This window comes from Serinus canaria, chromosome 5 (assembly GCF_022539315.1).
Source record: "Serinus canaria isolate serCan28SL12 chromosome 5, serCan2020, whole genome shotgun sequence".
Taxonomy (NCBI): domain Eukaryota; kingdom Metazoa; phylum Chordata; class Aves; order Passeriformes; family Fringillidae; genus Serinus; species Serinus canaria.
The window spans coordinates 56431754-56453794 of record NC_066319.1 but is presented as its reverse complement, the minus strand read 5'-3'; the positions used below and the strand labels follow the sequence as shown (position 1 = coordinate 56453794).

At 42.8% G+C, this 22041-nt stretch overlaps 1 long non-coding RNA gene across 1 annotated transcript; it reads left to right on the top strand.

The window, feature by feature from the left end:
- Positions 1 to 9411: 9411 nt before the first annotated feature.
- Positions 9412 to 11467, top strand: LOC127059725 (uncharacterized). The gene is made up of 3 exons (XR_007777818.1): positions 9412 to 9456; positions 11179 to 11255; positions 11405 to 11467. It is a non-coding gene; the product is annotated as an uncharacterized LOC127059725 (long non-coding RNA).
- Positions 11468 to 22041: the final 10574 nt, after the last annotated feature.

Sequence of the window (22041 nt, the reverse complement as noted above, 5' to 3'; positions counted from 1 at the left end):
TTGCTGAAGCTGCACGACCTGGGAGAGGAAGACAAACTCTCTCCCCCAAAGGTCTGCTTGTTTCCACTTCACATTATATTCTTGTTATGACCATCAGCACCCTGCATTTGAGATGCTGAATCTGCACTGTGCCATGGCAGGTGGCTGAGAAAGAACTTGTGCACAAAATACTATTTTGGGAAGAAGTGTTACTTCAGGTAGAACAAAAATGAAACTCTGAGCACAGGGATTTCCCCTTCCAAAGGCATCATTCTGGAGTTGGAAATCAGGAAAGCCAAATCAGGAAAGTGTTGTGGCTGGTGATCATCTGACACCTGCCCTGCCATAACCAATGCAAGGGAGGAACATGGCAGTGCAATGTCCACCATGACCTACAATATTCCTCATATCCCTGCTTTGTCCTTTTACTTAAAATTTAATTACAGTCTTAGCTACTATTCTGTAATCTCTGTGCTGCAGAAACACATTGGAATTGATAAAAATGCCTGTATTTTTTGACTGAGGCAATGTAATTGATTTGGAGCAGGATTTTGTTTGATTATAGCCCAGTCACTGGACTCTTGAGCTGTTTCAGTTCCCTGCTTGCTTCCAGGAGGCTTTCATTTTGAAAAAGGTCAGGCTCTGCTCCCCAGCCATCTGGCTTCAAGCTCTTCAGCATTTTCCTCTTAATCCCCTTCTTATGCAAGCCCAGAATAAAGGAGTTTCTTCCAGCTCCAGATAAGTAGTAGCTGGATTTTTCTCTCCCAGTTGCCAAAACTGCCACAGTTCATCACAGGAAACAGTCCAGCTCCACACTCTGACCTACTGGACCTTGGTTGAGGTATTTGGCCTGCAGGTCCTACTGTGTGGGGGAAAATGAAATTACATCTGCAAAGCTGGTCACAGAAATCAAAGTTTTCTTTGCTGAAGCCACAGCATTTTTGCTATTTCACCAGAAAGTTTAAACCAGCACTAGTGAAACGGGTCCAGGTGAAGTGCCTACAGTGCACTCATCTGTTCTGTGCTAATATTCTGCATTTCTTTACAGTCCATGGAGGGAAAGGCATATGGAGATTGTGATTTGTCTCATCCAAGATGTATGAAGCTCTTCAGGTGAGCTAGACCTGGAAGTGATGAAGCTCATCTTCATTCTCTCCAGTGATTAAAGAGAGCTTTAAGTGGTTACAAAGCAGACCTCTAAGTGCAAAATCCTTTCTGAGTCCTTAGAGAATTAAGATGTCTGAAAGTCTGAACTCTGTTGATTTCAGGGTTGTATTTCTTTCACCAGGTTCAGGCTGAGTTCTGCTTGCCATGAGCATCTTAGGGTGACTGTAAAAATCAGGTGTTGTAGCTGTGACATTATTACCATGAACTGTAGCTCAGAAATGCTCCAGATAAACTGAAATGGGATTTCCATCAACACCAGGCAGGGACAAGTCTCTTTCCTTTCCTCTTTGTCTGCAGGGAGGGCAAAGGGGAGCAAACCATGTCTTTTGCAATTCAGAACTGAACAGCCTCCCCTTGTGTCAGCGTTCCCAAATGATTTCCTTGTAGAACAGTGGGATCTCATGGAGCAGAGGATATTGTTTCCCCCACATCTGTCTTTTTCAAACCCACGTCATCACAACAGCAAGCACTTGGTTTTAGTGACCTCCTGTAGCCACATTTGTGTCTCATTGTGGAGGGAAAGGATTTTCCTCCCTTAGCAGGTGGACATCTAGGTGATGTCTCACATTCCATCTCCTCAGAGGCAAGGACTGCAGAACAGGCATCAGGAAGGCAGCAGACTTCAGGCCTCGGGAGAATCAGCCCATGTTATTAAACCTGTGCTTTTTCCTCCCTCTGCAACACTATTTTTCAGCCTGTGGTCTCTGTGCCTCTGGGAGTCTGTAGAATGCTCCAAGAGGTCCATGAAAAACAGCTAACAGGAGCAAGGCTATTGTCAGGAGGTTTAAATTCCCTATACAAGGATACATACCTCTTTTGGAGGGAAAAAAAGTAAAAATAGGCAGCTTGTAAATTGAAAACTGTTGAAAACTGCAGCTCTGCAATGTTCCAAGGAATAATTTTTCTGAACACTTAGATGCATGAAGGGTCAGAGGGTGAATTATTCCAGCCTGGTGGTTAGCAGTTGCTTTAATAATAATTTAAATATTTTGTTCAAAAAGGAGAGGCTGAAGACTTCCTACCTCTGAACATCCTGTAGTGCAGGAATTAGGAAAATCTCTGGGAAAGTGAGAGGCTTGAATTGGGCAGGGGAAAATGTTGAAAGCTTAGCACATGTGTGGGGAAAATTCCCTTCTCCTCTAAACTGGATACATAAAAGCAACCTTTCCACACATCTCCCTTCCCAGTGTTTTGTGCTGTGTGGACTCTGGTAAATGTTTCCTTGTGGCTGTACATGTGCTCAGTGCTGGGGTGGTGTCCTGGAGGAAGAGGCTGTGAGGGTGGATGTATCTTCTTTTCTCTGCCAAGGTCAGGATTAAATGCCCAAGATGGAATTTCTTGTTGGGACTCAGATGTTTGTTGGTTCTTATCCATGTCACAGTCTCACAAAGCCTGAGTTCTACAGCCCTTCACTCTGACAAACTAAAATGGAGCCCCATCTCTCTCTCTACAAGGTCTTTTAGGGATAAACTGTCCAATTAAGAAATGACACTTCAATTATTTTTACTTTTAATCCAGTAACCAACCACCCTTGCCCTGCAATGTGGACTTTTTTATCCACTTACACAAAACCACCCAAACTCATGAAGGAGAAAGTGAAGAAGAAGGAGCAGCCTCCACCCTAAAACCTCCATCTTGCTTTATATATATTGCTATATTCTAAAACCTTAAAACTCTAAGTTTTCCACCCTGTGATATTACACACTTCTATTCCAACTCCACTCCACAATCCCAGTGCTATCATTCCATTTTGGAAGGTTCTCCACGGCCTCAGGTCAAATGCAGTGTTCTCCTGGGGCTCATTGTGTGTCAGCACAGAAATTCTGGAATTCTCAGCACCCAGGGGTCCAACAGGTGGGAGTGCAGAGGTGCAGCTCCACTGGCACTGCTGGAAGTCTGGGTTTGTGGGCTTAGCACCAAAAAGTCCTTTGAGATTGAGCCTTTTGTGGCTCACTCAAGGCCACAGAGGTTCTTGGCAAAGAAGGGGTGTGAGCTCAAGTTTAGCAAATTTAACACCAGTACCTTGGCCACAGGGCTGTGATGTCTCTGTTAACACAAGAGTAGCAGTGACCAGATTAAGGATGAGCAAGAGATGCTTTTATTCCCCCAGAGAAGTTAAAAAGAGAACCAGCACATGGCAGTGGTACCACCAGGGAAATTGTGCCAAGGGAGGAAAGGGGGAGGACAAAACCCAGTGTTGGATGTGGAAGCAGAGGTGGGGTGCAGAAAGAAATGTAAGGTTGGATTTACAAATCAGGGGTTGGTAAAAAATTGATTTACCAAATCAGGGAAGGGTTACAAAGAGGATCACTGCTGCTCCATGATTTCCACACAAAGTTCAGAGCATCATAACAAGAGGCAAGGATGGGTACATGGCTCTAGTAGAAATGACACTCAGTTTAAAGAAATGGATCAGCTTAAAAGAATGAACAGCTTCTGACTCCTCCAAAGAGCTGCAATTGAAATCAATTACTACTTCCTGAGGGCTTTGTCATACTCTTCAGATATCCTGAGGATCCATAATTTGCTTGTTTATGGATTTTTACCATAAACAAGCATTGAGAAACATGTTTCTTATTGAGGTTGTTCATGTGCTTTTTCCCCTTCCCTCTTAGTCAAGAGAATTTCTGTTCACACAAATGGGAACAGGAAGGGAATCTGTCATGTGGGGAAAGGCAAACTTCCCAAAGTCCACAAAACTCAAGACTATTAACTTATTTTGGGTATTTAGAAAACAAAATGTTTACTCTCACAAACTTGTTTTGCCTGTAATTTAAACTCATTTTCTCTCCCATGCCATTTAAGCAGATTACATTTCAAAACCAAACAGATTTTCTAGGGAGCCTGCTTATGTATTAAAGGAGGCTGACAAAAGCAAAGCAGCCACAGATCAGTCCTACAGAAAGGATTTCTGCATGCCCTGCCCTCATATTTTCTAATATTTCTTCTGTTGGAAAGCATTTCAGATTTTTTGTATTACATTAAATATTAAATTATGCATTAGATAAATTCAATAATACACATTAAATAATTATAAATTTGTATCTGTTGTATTTATTGCTTGCATTTCTTTGTATTTTTTGTTTGTATGTATTAAATCCACTGAAGCTTCTGGTTGTTTCTCTGCCTTTCAGTTTATTGTGTCTCTGTCAACTTCTCCCAGCAGTGCACATCTTAGTGAGAAGTTATGCTCTGCTTAGAAAACATGAATCCAATAATATGGAGAAGGACTTTCAAACCTAATTTGTTGACATTGTCAAAGAATTTGGAAAATCTGGAAAATTTCAAACTTTAAGGTCAAACCAGCTGAGAAAGCAAATATTTAAACATGCTAAATCTTGGAAGATTGTGAGTTATTCTTCAAACTTCCCTTTCTTGCTGGTCTCACTTTGATGCTTAAAACTGATTCAGTTTTGCAGGCAGGGTACTGTGAATGGGAGTGAGATTCCTGTTTGTCTTACAGTGACAACCAAGCAGCTGGTAATGATAAGGGGATTTTCTATTACAAGTCAAGAGGTGCTGGAGGGAAGAGCTGAAGTTGAGCTTTCAGATCCAACTTTCCATGTTCTGACAGTTGTGTATTTGATTTTTCAGTGTTATGGTTTACTGCTAGCCCAGAAAGACTATAATGAGAGTTCAGAAGCACAGTGAGAAAATTGGTTTGTACCAATGGTCCCTGAAAGTAAATAGCATGAAAACAATTTGGCTGCAGTATTTTAATTGAATTTAACTGAATTGAAACACTTTATTTTTTAAAGAACAGCACCATTTGTGTATCTTCTAATTTTTTAACCCACATGCTGTGTTTTTGTGCTTGTTGTGTCTTCTAAGGAGTTACATTTTATTCCTTTATCTATTCAGATAGTTTTTGAACATAGCACTCTCAAAAAGCTCAGGGTGGGGGGTTCTGAATGCAGTGATGAAGAACAAGTCCCATGGAAACCTGTGGGTACATTCCCACCCCATGGAGATGCAAAGTAGGTCTGGATTCCCAGTGGGTCTGAGTCAAAAGCTCACAAAATCATTCTGAGCTTTTCCTGTGACTCCAGTTGTCTTTGGCTCATGTTCAGTGAATGAGGAGTCAGTTGACTTGTAATCCTGACCCCAACTTATTTTTATTTATTATGAGTGGACACCAGCTGTTTCTTTGTTGTCTGGAATATACTGTGTGCCCTTGAACTTTGACATCTTCCTTCCAAGAGGATGATTTAGGCTTTGTCCAGGGTCTGCCAAACCAGCAGGCTACCCCATACTTTTGGACTTCCGACAGACCACGAGGGACCAATCCCCCGCCTCCCTTTGGAGTGCTGCATAAAGTGAAATAAGGAAAACATAAATGAGGCCTCATGGAATGGAACTATTGATGGACAGGGCCACAGCTTGTGTGCTACCTTTGCTGAGATGTTCAATTAACAGTCCTGTCAAGGAGAACCTGGCTTTGGTCACTCAACCTTACTTCATTTGAGTTGATAACCCTCAATATCCAACAGTGGGATAAACCAGATTCCTCAGCTTTGTTTGTTTTGGCCTACCGTGTCTCTTTATGAGGAAAATGGTCAAAGTAAAGTGCTTCCTCTGTGTATTTTGACAGGAAACAGTACTAATATGCTTTCCTTTTGTCGTATGCCTCGCTCTTTTCTCCTGGTGTTGTTTAAATATTTTCAGTGCAATGACATATTTATTAACCCACCACTCTCTGCATGGGGTAAGACTTTGATTGGCCCATCTGTAAAGACTCTCGGTTAAGGTGGTTTTTTCAGCGAGAGTTAATAATATTACTACTATCCACGTAAAACTCTGAGACAATCTCTTTAAAAATGGAGCACATTTATCTAAAACAGCTGGTTAAGAGAGCATGAGGGCCCAGCTAGAGTCGGCAAGGTCGGGGGTCAGGGTTAACACCAATCTCTCTGGAACTTTGAAGCTGACATTTTACAGATTATATGTGTCTCAGTGCACAGTGGGCATGGCATATAAATTGGTCTTAGAGGCCCCTATTTGTTCTCTGCATTTTTATGAGCCTACAGAGTTGTTCTTTGAAGCAGCACACACAGAAAATAAAAACTCATTTTAATGTTGTGGAACTATTTGCAGTAAATCATGTTAACATCCTGGCTTTTCTTTAGAGAGATGCAGGGTGTTTTTCCATGTTCTTGGGTGCTGTGATTGCCTCTGATTTAATCCTGTAATTTTCCTTCTAATCTCACTTCATACATCTTGTCTTCTCTCCTGTCCCCACTCTGGTGTTTGCAGAGTTCTCCTGCGTGCCTGGCTGGTTTTAAGCTCCAAGGACACCTTCATTTTGCTCCATGCAGTGACTTAATTATTGTAAGTGCTTACTCCCTCCTCTATCAAAAATCTCCTGGCACTATAAATCCCTTGCTATTGTATGGCACTGCAGCCTTAAAAGAAAGCATCTGATTTCAAAGAGACCAAGTTCCATTCTGGAACTAATTATATCATTTATTTTATGATTTTTTTTTTAATTGCTAGGTGTTTTAACTGGAAAATGCTGAATTCTGGAGAGCCACAAGGAACAGACACTGTTAACAGAATCTGCTGGAGGTATTTTAGCCACCTAATTAATTTTCAATAAATGCTTCCAATAGGTAATTTGCTTCTGGCCAAATGTAAATCAACTGGAGACAAATAGGGTTAAAATTGGAAATGTGTGATGGGGACAATGTTTATGGACAAAATAACCTGGCACTCCTAGAAATAACTTGCTGACAGTAATAGAAAATTGGACCACACAGATGCTAACAAAACCTGAACACTGTGTGTCACACGGCCCTGGCAGAGTTTCTCCAGCTGGACACACAACTGGCTCCTGTGTGTGGGTCTCACCACACAAGGCCTGTTTATCCTAATCCTCCTTTGGAATGGATTGGGAATGACTCCCCTCAGTCCTCCTGTACCTGGCATCCTTCCTAAGGTGCCTTTTCTCCCTTCTCTTTTGCAAAAATTGAGTTTACCTTTCTCTTGAACCTCCACAAAGCCTCAAAGACACTCCAGACAGTACAAACATCCTCTGCAGAGCTCCAAGGCCCCTAAGAGTCATATTTTCAGAGGTACATAACAGGTGAAACACAGACAATTGATGAATAAAGTTTTCTAATTTTTTAATTAATAATGGTACTAATCTACACCATCTTCTGAGATAAATTTAAAATTGCATATTTGCTTTTTTTAAAAAAGTTTCCTCACCCCTTTCACCTATTTTTCACTGCTTCTAATTCTATGATAAATCCAATTGTCTTCTCCAGAAAATGAAGTCAGTATCTGTCCCTTCCCAAAGGGGCTGGTAAAGAATTATTTTGTACTTCCCAGTATTTCCGTGCAAGGAGGTCCTTGGACAGGGCTGTCCAATGGCCAAGGTTCCCCAAGAAACAACAAACTGCCCAAGTTCCTTCCTGCCATTAAATCCAAACTGGAAAAAGTCTGACCTGGGCAGAGATAGATTCTTTATCCATGGAAACCTTCATCTGAAAAGAGAAGTGTTAAGGTTTGATGCCTTTTTATTATGGATGTCAAGTCACTCACCTTATAATTTAGAACAAATTAGACAATTTGGTTCAGAGACAATGACAGGATTCTTGCTACTTGCTCCTGGTGTGCCTGTGGGTACTGGGAGTGAGTTCAGAGCAGATGCCAGCTGCCCTATGAACAGGGAAATCTCCCAAAGCTGGTGCTCATGGGTGGACCAGCAGCATCCCTAACGAGATGTGGTGGAGCTGCAGTGACATTGCCATCCTGAAAAACAGGCTACAGATAACTCTGTGGCACGAGGTGTGACAAACATGGGCTGCTGCCAAATAAACATAAGGACAAGGAGGTGTTTGGAGCTGTTTGATTGCCCTTCTTGCTTAAATCTTGAGCATCTTCTGAAAGCAAAACTCAACGTGTGGGCTTGCAACTTTTAGGAACTTCTCTAAACATAAAGGTGACAAGGCAAATTATGACAATTATCCTGCAATTTTCCTACTCTCTGTTACTGAAAAGGCACTCAGATGATCTCAGCATTTTCCTAATTTTAATGGATTTAGGTCTGGTCATACCCTATAGGTAGGATCTCTGTCAGCTTCAGGAAAACGGCTTGGCAGCAAGTTTGTTGGTTGATCTAGCAAATCTTTTAACACTGTAGACTCATGAGGGGGTCTGGAAAGTCTTGTTCATCTTTTTGAAGTCCCACAAAGTTTATTTCTGTCACTTTTATTTTGCTGTGATGGCCAGTGTATGGAAAATGGCAACATGTCAGGCTCCATCCCTGTCTCAAGCAGCCCCAAACAAGGCTGTGTGCTGGCTCCCACGCTGCTTTCCTTCTTTTTCTTGGCTGTGCTGGTGCAGGCATTTTGCTGACACTGAGAGAGGAGTATTTATTTAGTTCTATACCAATGGAAAGTTTCTCCATCTGCAGTGCTGCTCATCAGAGATCTGATGAGGGTTGTTTTTTTTTTTTCAAATGGCTCAATGCTGGCAATGTCTTCAGTCAAAGACATTTTCTCAGTGTCCCTTTTGTCTGAGCAGGCAGACGAGTGGGTTTCATGACTGGACAACAGGATGGGCATGTCCAGCCTGCTCCTGCTTCTCTGCAGTCTGGAGAGCTTTGCTGGTTTGTAAGAATGCTGTCACAGGAGCTGCCCAGCAGATTAACCACTGCAAGGCTTTGTGTTTTGGCTGTGGCCACACCTCTCTTTCAACACTGTGCAACTGAGCAGTAATGACAATGTCTGCCAAAATGTCCAGCTCATCCTGTTCCTTCCTCCTTGTAAGACACACTGTTGCTCCATCAAAACCCATCCTAAAGAGCCTCTATGCTTTGGTTCCACCTATCTGTGAGACTGTGTGGTGGGGTGAAATACCTAATGCACAAATCCTTTTATATTGACAAATTGTTCTCATTGAAAGCAGAAAACGCCCAGAGACCTCACCATACAGCTTGAAAATTGTTAAGGAAATACTTTATGATCAAAAAAACCAAACCAGCTGTTCCCATTTTGCTGGGGTAATGCAAGCCCAGCTGGAAAGTGAGCTGGACTGACCCCTGCCCTGAGGAGGCAGCAGCCCACAGCAGAGCAGGGTGGTGGCACCAGTGCTGTAACCATCTTTGCAAGAAATCCTGAATTGTACAAAAACAGAGCACCGTTCCTTGATTTGATAATTCTGCTTTTCCCACATCTAGCTACTCTGAAGGCTTTTGCATTGCTCCAGTTTCCAATGTACCTGTCCAAGCTGGGTGTGTCCTGCACTCAGGGGTGATGAAATCAACGTGAGTTTCTCTCATTTTTGATGAGATAACAAGAAAGGCAGGTAAGAAAATTCATCAGGATTGTGCAGCTTGATGCAGAATCCCAATACAAACAGCTATTTTAGATGTGCTCCCCAGAGCAATATTCTAAAGTAGTTAAAAAACTTGGTAAAGGAAATAACTGGGCACAAATATGTTGTAAAGATGGGGACAGATTCCCAGCTGGCCTAAATTTCTGTAGCTCTGCTGAAAACCAGTGGAGCCTTTTCATACATTTCTATACTGGTGTTTCAGCACACAAAGCTGTCATTTTTTGTCCATCATTAATTATGAGCTGTATTTTTAAAATTCATAGTCAGACAAATAGTTCTGTAATTAACATTGTGCCTAAACATGCATTTAGGGTTGCAGGAAGAGGGACCAGTTAATCTAAAGACCAATAAAAGACCAATTCACATGAGGAAAGAAAAACTGATTCTGCATGGCATTTTAAGAATATTTTCCTTCTGTATCATGAAATAGATTGATTAATTAACCCTGAATCACATTTAATAATCAAGCAATCAATTATGTGTTCCAGGAATTCAGATTTTATGACCCATCTCCCTATAATAGCAAATTACCTTTACTAACTGTGTTTAAGATGGAGTTACCATAAATTTTTTTGACTGCTAGAAGAGCTGATGGTCATAACATCAGACAGATCAATCAGTTTTGTATAATAATCTTGAATTTTGGAGGACAGTTCTACTCCTAGAATTCTATTAAGATAAATGACACAAGTTTTCCTTAAGCCTTGTTCTACCCAGTAGTACAAGCTAGTTAATGAGGGACTTAGAAGTTGCTGGAAATACTTTATTTTTGAGTTTATGGACATTTGATACAGTGCTGAATCCATATATTGCCTTTAAATCTAAAAAGCATAACAAAACTCTACATTTTCTGCATTAATCTAGATGTATTTAATTAGCAGTAAAGCACGAGGCTGGGAGCCAGGAGGTCTGGGCTGTAACTGCTGTGGGGATCCTTTGCAAGCCTTGCCTTTGCCTGTCACCTGGGAATAAAAGTCTCTCCAGGGAGCATTTGCCACAGTGGAACTTAATTTACTGATGTTTTTAAAGAGCTTTAAAGGACTGAAATGGGAGGCACAGGAGAAATGAGAATTGTGAGGATCTATTGTGCATCCCAGGACCCTGGCAGCTGTTAATGATGGACACATGGCAGAAAGTTTACAGAATAGCTTAGATAGCCACATATTTGGGTACTTACCAAACACAAAGCTTGTTCCTGCTGAAATCAATGGAAGTCCTGTGCTAAACCTCATGAAAGCAAGACCAGCCCTTGTTCTCTGGGTCTGTGTCAAAAAAATGGTGCAGACATGTTGGCATAAAATTTTCCCACCGGGACTGCCTTCATCACATTGAACTAGAAAGTGCAAAGGAAGAGGGAAGCAAGATATGTATCTCTTTACATGAAATGGAATTTTATTTTTAATCTCAAGACAGGCTTTTCTTGATTGCTGTGCACAAATTTGTTTTACTTTGCTATTGCCAAATTTCTTGAGCTACTGCCAGTCGTAATTCATCTGAGCTCCCATGTCGTGATTAAACACGTTGAGTGACTGAATGAAGATGGGAAATGCCAGTGCACATAAATCACAACAGGCTGCCAGTTGTTCTCCATTTGTTTCCTCCTGCTCCTCCTCACTGTCTCCCAACTCCCATGATCAGTGCTGTTTCTTGATTGCTTCACTCACATGTGTCCTCATCCTGCCTTTCTTACAGCTTCGTTTACAAAAAGCTTCTCTCTTGTTCTGCCAAGTAATCCTTGTTACTGGGGAAAGCCCCTCTGGAACACTCAGGTGAGTCAAATCCAGTGCCTTCCATTAGCATTGCAGGGATATGTCCACATCAGTGTGAAAAACCACCTGGAAAAACCCATCCAGCCTGGCATTTCAGCCACTGAGAAATGCCACTAATCCACATCTCTGTTCTCATGGTTCTATCTCAGCAATGGCTCCCAGCCCAGCCCAAAGAGTCCTAAACTCACAGCCAGTGGAGGAAAGTGCACAGAAAACTGGGGCTACATTTCAGCCCAGGCTGATGAAGATGAAGAATTGTGCTCTGGGCTCCTGGCAGCTGTTTCTTCCTTTGGCAGAAGGTCACAAAAATGATAAAAGAAAACACCAAAAAAATGGTAAATCACTCAAGGAAAACTACATCTATTATGTTTTGTCCTGAACTGTTTCATTATAATCATAAACTATAAGGTGTTAAAGGGGTTAACAGGCTCTCAACTCATTGTCAACTAATTATCTTTAAGGTGTTGTCATCACATACTAATCGCTGGGTGAATGCCAGTCCCACCACGGGGAGGTGCCCAACCCCAGGGTGACCTTCTCTCACCTAACAGATGCTTACTTCATTAACTTCAACCATCACTTGCACGGAAAAAAGCTTTTAGGGGCTTTCATCTTTTTAAAAGGGCAGGGGAAAAAAACCCTAATAAACTGGTAGCCTGGTTAGCAGTAGGGGACAGCTTTAGCTTCAGGCACCATGGGTGGCTAAGATGTATGAGAAACAGATGTAAGGCCTTTGGTGATAGGTCTGCACTTTCTATTTATTGACAAATGAAACAGGCAATAGAAGGCAATTAAAAGCCAATGATTGCACACAAACAGTGCAAACCACAACAGCAGAGAGGAAAGAAAAGCAACAGCACAGTGCAGCTCAGCTTGTTCAGGGCCAAGTGACATCGATTTGGGAAGCAAAAAATGTGAATTCATTGCAAAGAAAATGTTTTGAGTTTAAAGCTGAAGAGGTTTGATAGTTGTTCTTGCTTTTGTATTCTGTTTTTCCCTAAGGGCTGCCCGGTTACAAGGTACTTCCCAGCTGTGGGACTCTGGTTTTCTTTCTGGGGTTCAAAGAGGAGCTTTAGTATTGGTTTTAATTGATGGAATGGATAAGAAAGATAATCAAATGTGAACAGACAGCAAAGGGACAGTCCTTCATTGCTGTGACTGAGTGTGACTGTTTTGATACCAAACTTCAAGTCTGACAACCTCTCTATATCTTAATGTTTTCTTAACAGGCAGCTGAGACCTGGACATGAAAAGATAAATTCAAATTCCTCTACTCAGGAACTCCAGAGAGATTTATCCCTTTTCATCACAGATCTTCTGTCCTCAGGAAATCAGCTTGCAGGACAGTTTATCTCTGAAAGAAGTCGAGGAGTGTGTGTTCTGCTGACCTCCCTGATCCCAGAGCATTCAGATCGGGAATGCAGGGAAGAGGGGATCTTCTTTGTGGGCATTTTAACAACCAGACCTGGGATAACACCTACTTTTCACTTAATATGATGAAGGTGCAAATCCATAGGCCAAATTTAAGCGAGTCTTTATTCTGCAAACTATAATTTTGCACCAGAGGCAAGGAGAAAACCAGCAAACCCTCCCAGGATGATGTTACGGCCGAGCAGAATCTCATTAAAAATCAATTCCTCATGTCCATAAAACAAGTTTATTTTATCTTGTGGGAGCATGCTGTTAGCACTCACACAGTCCCATTGTGTGGAATTCCTGCCCCTAGTTGTATGCCAAACTGCACAGTGTACCATTAACAAGTTTCAATTTTATGCTAAGCTTTTCAATATTTTTGGTGTCATTAACCGCAGGTTCTTTTGCCAGCATGTGGTGTCTTATAACATATGTTATTAATAGTGATGACATGTTTAGGTTCTGAAGGTTTAAACAAGACCTCCAATATTTACATTTATAAAAGGGGGAAATGATGAGAGCAGGGCTGCCATTGGCCACTGAAGGCTCCAGCTGTGCAGGTATTCATCCTAACCCTCACAGGTCAAGGCTTGCTGGCCAACTGTTACAAAAACATAATGCAAACCACATTTTATGAGCACCACAAGACAAGCCAATACATGTTAATTATCTATTAATCTGCCCTTTTTGCAGAGGGTAACAGGAGGGACATGTGTTTGGCCTGGTGCTTTGCAGAACCCCACCCACCCAAGGCCTGCAGGGATGATGGCACCTGGGTGATATGGGTGCCATGGGCCCAGGTGTCCTAATCACTTACACTGCCTTAACACCACAGGATAGCCAGAGCTGGAAGGGATTCACAAGGATCTTTGAGTCCAGCTCCTGGCCCTGCACAGGACAGCCCCCAAAAGTCACCTGAGAGCGTTGTCCAAACACTGGGTGAACTGTGGCAGAGCTCAAGATGCTCAGCAGCTCTTTTTCTCTGAGACCATGCCATGAAAGCAAGGTAAAATACACTCACATCTCAAAAAGAGAGGTCTGAATTGATGGATTTGATGTCTTACTGCAACAGGTTAAGACTATGCATGTGCTCAGTAAATAGTTCTGCTGACCTGTGGTGATTTAAACTTCTGTAACTTGATTGTGTCTCTGGGCCTTTCATCTACAGGGCTTTTACATCTCTCCCTTTCTGTGATCTGGTTGAAAAATGGCATTTGGGATTTTTTTAGGCAATATTGTAATTAATGAATAATGGTTTCATAATAATTTAGAAATGTCACTTTTGCAAGCTATGAAGAAAACATCCTATGTTCAAAGTATTGCTAATCTTTCATGTGTGTGTTTGGGAAGAGAGGAGGGAATTGCAGTCCTCAGTACCAGACATAATTAGGATGATTAGTCAGGGCTGACTACACTGTAAATTATAGGGAGCAAAGAATGGTGCTTGAGTGATGCTTTGTGGTGCTAGGAAATGATTCATGTCTAGGAAGGATAAACACAGAGTCTTAAATGAATTATCATATACTGTATTTAGTTATAGTGACAGAAGGAGTCTAATTTTCATTTTTTTAATTTATGGTGCACCTAAGATTGCAGGCTTAGGATTTTCAGAAGGACACATCCAGCTCTGTTTAGGCAACCAACTAATTGACTTTGTTTACTTGATTAAATTTCCCTTAGAAATTCCAGGGGCATTGGTTTAGGTTTTTGGTTCCCAAAAAAGTACAGGGATGGAAAAATGCTGCACAAAATGGAATTTCCTGTGAACACAGAGCTGCTGTGTTTGTAACAGGGTAAGTGTAGGCAGCAAGGAAGTGATGGGCACAAATGTGCCTGAACAGAACCAGGCATGGGCAGGGGGCATCCACTTCTCATTCTTTACATGATGATTGTGCTTTTTGCGGCAGTGATGTATTTGCTGTAACCTCAAATGCTTCAATTAAAATACAGGTGATTAAAACTATGACATGACCTCACACTGCTGTCTCTGAAATGAGTGGTCATAGAGCACAGATAAGGACTTGGTGACACATCACTTGTTTGGGTCACCAGGGAGCCCGGGTCTCTGTTCCTCAAACCTGTCTGGGCATAGCAGATGTCATGGTCAGTCAATTTATTTTATTTTCCCATTATTTAAAATCAAAATTTCACAATAAATAAAGTGAGGGATAAAATAGAGCTGAAATTATCCTCATGGTTTTGTATAAGGAAAGAAGCAGAATTACCTGACACATCACATGTTCCCATGCCTGTGCTTTTGGCTTCCATTCATCCAATAAAAGTTGTGTGAAATTTTTAGGGAATTTCAACCAAATCAGACAAACAGAAAGAAGATTTAAAGTAAGGATTCACGGGGGATTCCTGCAGGTTTTATGGAAAGTGATGTCTGTGTAAAATGAAAACTCCTTTCAGTACTTCAAGGGAGCTTATAAAAAATGAGAGTGACTTTATACACAAGCAGATAGAGAAAGGACAAAGGTTTTAAACTAAAAGAGGAGAGGTTTAGATTGAAAGAAATTCTTCCCTGTGAGGGAAGTGAGGACCTGGCACAGGATTCCCAGAGAGGTTGTGGCTGCTCCATCCCTGGAAATATTCAAGGCCAGGTTGGATGGGGCTTGGAGCAACCTGGGATAGTGGAAGGTGCCCATGGCAGGGGAATGAAATGATCTTCAAGGTCCCTTCCAACCCAAGCCATTCTGTGATGATTCTGTAAAAGATGCAAAGAAAAGCTCCCCCAGAGAGAGAGAGGCAGCAGCACAGCTCCTGCTGTACTGACAGAAATGGGAAATACCTGTGAAACAGTCACACTGAGCACCCCAAGAAGTGAAGAAGCCTGTGCTGGAGCTCTGATCCAAGCATGAGACACAGCCACAGGTTTCACAAGTTATGGTGTTTACAGAGCCCCTTGACTTTAGAACCCCATCCCCAAAAATTAAAATTCCTTTTGAATTCAGCATCATAAAATAGCATCTATGAAATGGAATACTTGCAGTATGGTCAGAACACTGAGGAGTGAATTCTACTTTGTTTTAAAGGCTTGTTTTTATGAGTTCTCTCAAAGGTTACACACAGAAGAAATAATTTGTTGTTACAGTTGTTAAAAGTCAAGAAAAATCACCCAAATTTCATTTTATTTCTAGTTAATGAATTTCAAAATAATATTTATTGGAGTTTTTCAAGGCAAATGGGCAAGTTAGGCATGCATCTCCTGCTGGCTTTCAGTGGGGACTCAACAATTCACTGCCATATTTTTTCTTTAAAAATCTCCTCCACCACTATGCAACTATTCATTTAGGCAGGACTGATTTTGTATAGAAGAAATGCCAGAACATTAACACAACTTGTAAATAACAGAGGGCTCTGCTGGGTGGTGAAATAGGTCCTGCCTCACCCTGCTGCAGCCCTCTCACAACAGCTAACCCGGGATTCAGGCATCCAGCACTGGGAGTGCAAATTGAGAAATGCAGCTGGTGACTTTTTGCTTCATTTTTATTTTTCTCCTCCTCTGAGAAGTCTCCAGCTAGAATTCCACAGCAAGGCTCCCTGCAGACAGCAGGAGCAAAGGAGTTGGTGGGGTAGGAAAATTTTGGAGAACCAGAATGATCTGATCTTCAACATTGATCCTCTTGGTTCATATTTATTTCTGGTTTGGGAAGTGTCACTGCCTCTCTACAGCATCTCTTTGAGGTTACCTGTGGAACTCTTTTGAATTTTAAGGGTCTTCAAATTTCTCCATCTGGTGTCACAAAGATGGGATGGCACAGTGCTGAGCCCAGGAAGGCTTGGAAAGAAAGTGTGACCTGGATTTGGGTGTGCCAGCTGCTGCTGGGACCAGGAGTGTGTCCCTGGCACTGAGCTGCTTCTCCCACATCCTTTCATTCACTGGGCTCAGTGGGGGCTCTGCCCTGCTCCCAGCCTCAGCACAGGCTCTTGCCTCTTCCCTGACACAGGGTTTACAGCACAGCAGCTGAACAGCCTCAGGACTGGTGGCTTTCCTCCTCTTTCCCTAAAGATACCCTTTCCAAGGGCTCTGCCCATGCAGGTCACTGTTTTGGAGGAGCACACAGAAATTTGGGTTTTGCAGCAGGTTCTAAATTCAATTATTGCTTTGAAGTCATTACAGTAACCAACACCAAAAGCACAGGGACTCAGATGCACTTCCCTGCTTTCCTCATTTTTGGGAGCTCTTTGGGATCAAGGCAAAGTTCTTACTGGCTCTTTCTCATTCTCACCACATCTTGTCTTCAGGACCTGGGAGCCTTTTCTGCTCCTCTCTTGCACACTCTCCTTATCTCAGCTGGTCCTGAAACCAACATTCTTCAGGAAAAAGCATCTCCTGTTTCCTGCACATGGTGTCTCTCCCAGATCCTACAGTCCCTTTGGTCTCTTCATTTGCAATTCCCTGCCACTGTTTTCTGCTATTCCCTCTCTTTCCAGGTGGCCTCAAGCAGCCTCCAAAGTTATCCAGGCCCCCACCTGATGATCAGCAGCTGACTCTTCTTCCCTCCCAGTCCCTGAGATGTTCATCATACTTAAGCAGTGAGGCAGCAGCTTTCTCCTTGTCCATGGCTGTTGCAGTGGAACAGACTTTTGGCAGCATTGAGTGACCCCTTTTTTTATTAGTCCTGTGAAAAGGCACTAAAGTTTCTCTCATCACCTCCTGTGGATTCTGGGACACTCTAAGCCTAAGGGAGCCAAGAAAGAAAAAGATTCCCTGCTCAGAGTAGGTTTTGTAGCCTCTCAGACATGCAGAGAGAGTCCCAGAGAGCAAGCAGAATTCACAAGCTGTGTGTGGAGAGATTGCCCAACTTGTCACTTAACATGAAATTTTACAGCCTTTCCCTAGGAACGTATATTACTTTAACAAAATAAAAAGACTTTCCCCTTATCAAGCATTATTCTTTTATATTTACAGTTTGCCTGACATACAGGAGTAATATTCCATGGTTTGCTACAACTTGTAAGTTTATGGCCCTTCTGTGGCAGATCAGACTAAACATAATTCATTCACAGCTACTTAGTGTTCTGGGAAATAAACCCCTGAACTTAAATAACTATAGTGTGACCTCTGTAAAATATTATTTATGGGTTAAGAACTGTTATTATGTACATATCAAGATATGCCAAAGGTTATAAAACAAACACTAGTCAGCAAACTGCACTGTTTACTGGCCAAGTCACTCATGGCTTGCTTTCTGGTTATAGTCCTACAAATTCTGTAAATGGAGAAAAAATGACTTGGCTGCCTTGGTAATTAGAATGAAGTTGAAGCTATTGACCACTAAGGATTCGATAACAAATAATTCTCTGTCATAAACAAAATGCCAAAATATAACCAAGCAATCCAATGGAAGCACATGGTGTTTTCCATTAAAAGAACAGTGATTGCCACAAGGGTGCAGCCACTGTCCCAGTCAGCAGGGAATGACAGCCCTTCACCCACCACTCATTTTGTAAATCACTCAGGAGAAAGCTCCAAGCACACATGTGATGTCTCCAGAAGGGAATTTCAGGTTCTGCTTTTGATATCTGCCATCCCACAGGGGCTTGGGGAGCACGTGAGGGTGTACTCATTGCTCTGCCTGTTCCTGTGTAATTCACCTCTGTCAGAGCACATCTTGTGCACAAGGCTCCTGAAATGTTTTACAGGCAGGGCTGTGCAGACACATAGATCAGAAATGTTCATATCAGTCAAAACCACATCATATAATTTTATGTGAGAAATTTGTCATGGGTTATTTCCCCTTCCCCTTACTCCCCCCTTCCCCCCTAGGTAATGGTAATAAAAGAAAAAAAAGACAATAAAGGTTTGAAGGAAAAAATTAACCACTAACTTTACCTGAACAAGTCACATTTAATGTCATAGACAGACCCTTCTATCACTTTTTCAAACAGAGAAGTTCCCCAGGAATGTCAAAGGGATTTTAATAATTTCTGCAGTAAGGACAAAAGTAAGTACCTGCACACAGGTTTTCCTGGCTCTCACAGCAAGTCCAGTAATGCAGCAATGCTCAGCTCACAAAGATCCCTTTCAACCTGATCTTTAGACATCAGGTTTGTTATTAACTTTTTTTGTTTGTTTGTTTGTTTGTTTGTTTGTTATTAACTATTTTCTCTTGTCTTCCTCCAAAACTACCACATAAGAGAGCTGGTACCAAAATAGCCAACAGCCCTGTGGTTAGGACAACCCCTAGAGATGGTGAACACTGAGATTGATGTTCTTTTGCAAATTTTGATTTTGCCCCTTGGTGTGGCGCATCCCATGAGAGAGCCTGCTGACCTTTCTCTGCTGACCAAAATCCCACACTGGGCTGAGCCAGCTTTTCTCCAGGGAGCTGGGTGGGAACCAGCACCTTTCACTGGAATTTTTCAATCCATTTTGTTCAACAGGTCTCTTCTGCCCCACTAGTTCATGCTTTTTCCATAGTGTTTGCACTGAGGGACCTCAGTCTGTTGCATTTCTAACATTTCCTTCCTGACTCAATCCCAGTGGCAGTGACTCTGGGTATTTACATAAACACCATTTTCCTTGGATTGAGGCTGCTGAAAGATCCCAGTTTGGCAGCAAGGAGACAGCAGGTCTTGCACCAATATGATGTAGAATGGGATGAGTGAGTTTGCTGCTATATGGTCACTTCTGGATGGAGTTGCATGAATTCCAGGGTGATGTCCCTAATGTGGGTGGAAAACTGGCTGTGAGCATGTGAGCCAAACTGCTCACTAAATCCCTCTGAGCTTCCCTTAGAACATGGGAAGTGCAGACTTAGCCATCCAGGGATATGGGAGGTGCTGGAACTGGCAGAGTTTGAAGAGCTGGGTGTATTTCCCTTGAAAAAATGAAAAGAGGTGGCATAGCCAAATATTTGGTTCCTTTTGCTAGGTCACAGGTTAATGTTTACTCATGCTCAGTGTGTAAACACCTCCTGAGACCTGCTTTAGTTCAGCTGCAGCAGGACTGGGGGGCCTGGCTTTCAGAAGGGCTGTGCATCCATGTCTGCATCCCAGGAGGAAAAACCCAAACCATGGGGAAAGCAGGGCACTCTGTGAGCACAGAGCACCTGAGACAGTGTGAGCCAAGCACAGGGACCCTGCCAGGGGAACTGGGTGACCTGTGTCCTGGTCCTGGCTCTGTCCCACCTGCAGGGTACTCTCAGGCCACCACTCTTCCTATCTTTGGTCTGCTTTCCTTCTTCCCTTATGCAGTGTCTGTTTTGATGGCAAGCTCTGTGGGACAAGCTGTGTGTTTCTCCCTAGGTGTTCACCCAGTTCCTACCACAGGGCAGTTCTGTGCTTATTTCACTCCCTTAGGGCATCACTAAAAAGCAAATAACATGAGAGATCTGAACATTTTTGCTCTTATGTATATAATAAGATTAAATATGTATTTTACATGTGAGCTCCTGCAGGTCTCCTGGGTTTTTTTCCTTTACACCCCAGAGTAATTTTTGTTTTTGATTGCACAGGAGGCTTTAACATTTATGTCCTTGGAAGAGCTGGAAGTTGAAAGCACAGCCCTGTGCTGCTCAGTGCAGTCCCAGCCTGCCCAGGGGGCTGGTCTAACTAACCAGAATCAAATTAAAGTGCATCATAAAATTACAGCATGCTTTTCTGTAAAGTTTTATTTTCACTTTCCTGGGCCTGGCCTTCAGGTTTCATTAGGAGCAGTGCTCAGCAGAGCTCCCTGTGGGCTGAGGGTACCCTCTAGAGGAACAGGCACTGGCAGCAGTGAAACACAAGGATGCTCTGTCTTCCCAGGGGCTTTTATTAAGGCTGATGAGAAATTAGGGAATATGAAATGCTGAGTCTGGATCCTGCCCATTTGTGCTGCTCACTCATGGCAAGGGTGACAGGGTGCAGGTGGTTTTAGGGGTCACATTTAAAGGGAGATGTGTGCTTCTTCAACCCTCCCAAAATCTGGGGGGTGTGGTTCCCAGGCCTGGTGGGAATAATGCAGTGCAAAGAGGGACACAACACTTGGTGTTTGCTCCTGTGCATAGTGCTGGCAGAGAATCATTTAGGTTGGAAAAGACCTTTTAGGTCATCAAGTCCAACCATTGTCCCAGCACTGTCAAGGCCACCACTGATCCATGTCCCCAAGTGCTACAGCTAAAAGTTTTTGAATGCTTCCAGGGACTGTTATTGTTATTCCACCACTTCCCCAAACAGCCTGTTTAGGGCAGCTTGACCACCCTTTCAGTGAAGAAAGTGTTTCTAATATCCAATCTAAACTTCCTCTGGTGAGGCCATTTCCCCTTGTCCTGTCCCTTGTTCCCTGGGAGCTGAGCCTGGCCCCCACCTGGCTCCACCCTCCTGTCAGGAGTTGTGCAGAGCCAGAAGGTCCCTCCTGAGCCTCCTGTTCTCCAGTCTGAGCCCCTCCAGCTCTCTCAGCTGCTCCTCATCAAACTTGTGCTCCAGACCCTTCCCCATCTCCATCCCCTTCTCTGCACCAGCCCCTCATGTCTTGTTGTGAGGATCCCAAAGCTGACCCCAGGATTTGAGGTGTGGCCGTGGTGGTCCCCTCAAGGATTATTCTCCAGGTTTATGGGATCATGTAGGCTGAGCATGACATTCAGGCTGTCAGTTCTCTTCAGTCTGGCCAGCCCTGCTGGGAAAATTGCTTCCACTATCCATGGAATGGGGTAGGTCTTCCTGAAATGAAATCCCACTTTATAGGAGGAAAAAGCATTCTTTTTTTATTTGAATTTTTGCAGCCCTTCCCTCTTCACAGGGATATTCTTTACATTCAGATCTCAGCTTGATTCACTCTCCAGTTGGATCTGAATCTTCACCCCCCCAAACAACTGGAAGGAGTGACTTTTGTAAGCAAAGGCATTGGCAACACAGCTGGTTTCTCACAGAACTATGGAGAAGCTGACAGTATCTAATGACAGCACAACATGCATGCAAAATAATGCTCCCATTCCATTCTCCCCTTGCAAATGCCTAAATTTTATATTCCCGTTGCCTTGCTTTATTGCAGTACTTCAGAGGCTCTTATTCGGTCTGAAAACAAAAGAGGCAGCTCCATCTAGAGGTCTCTGACCAGGGAAGAAATCCTGATTTTCACAGCTCTGCTCTTAGGAGTTTCTGTTGATGCAGCATTGTGTATGTGGGAGTGCTTTCTCCTGTTCAGTGTGGCTTTTCCTTCTGGTTTCTAAATGTTTTATAAGTTCTAAGATTTTTGGAGCAAGGTCTTGAAGTTTTAGAGCAATCATGAGCTATTCTTATTTCCCCAGCTTATTCAGAGTGAGCTGCAGCTCAGCAAGAGCATCCCTGTGTGTAGCTGGCTGCCTGAGTGCAGAGTTTGGGACAGAAATGGGATGGTCAGGGAGGTCCTGAGCATTGTTTCTCCCTGATTCTTTACAGACATCTG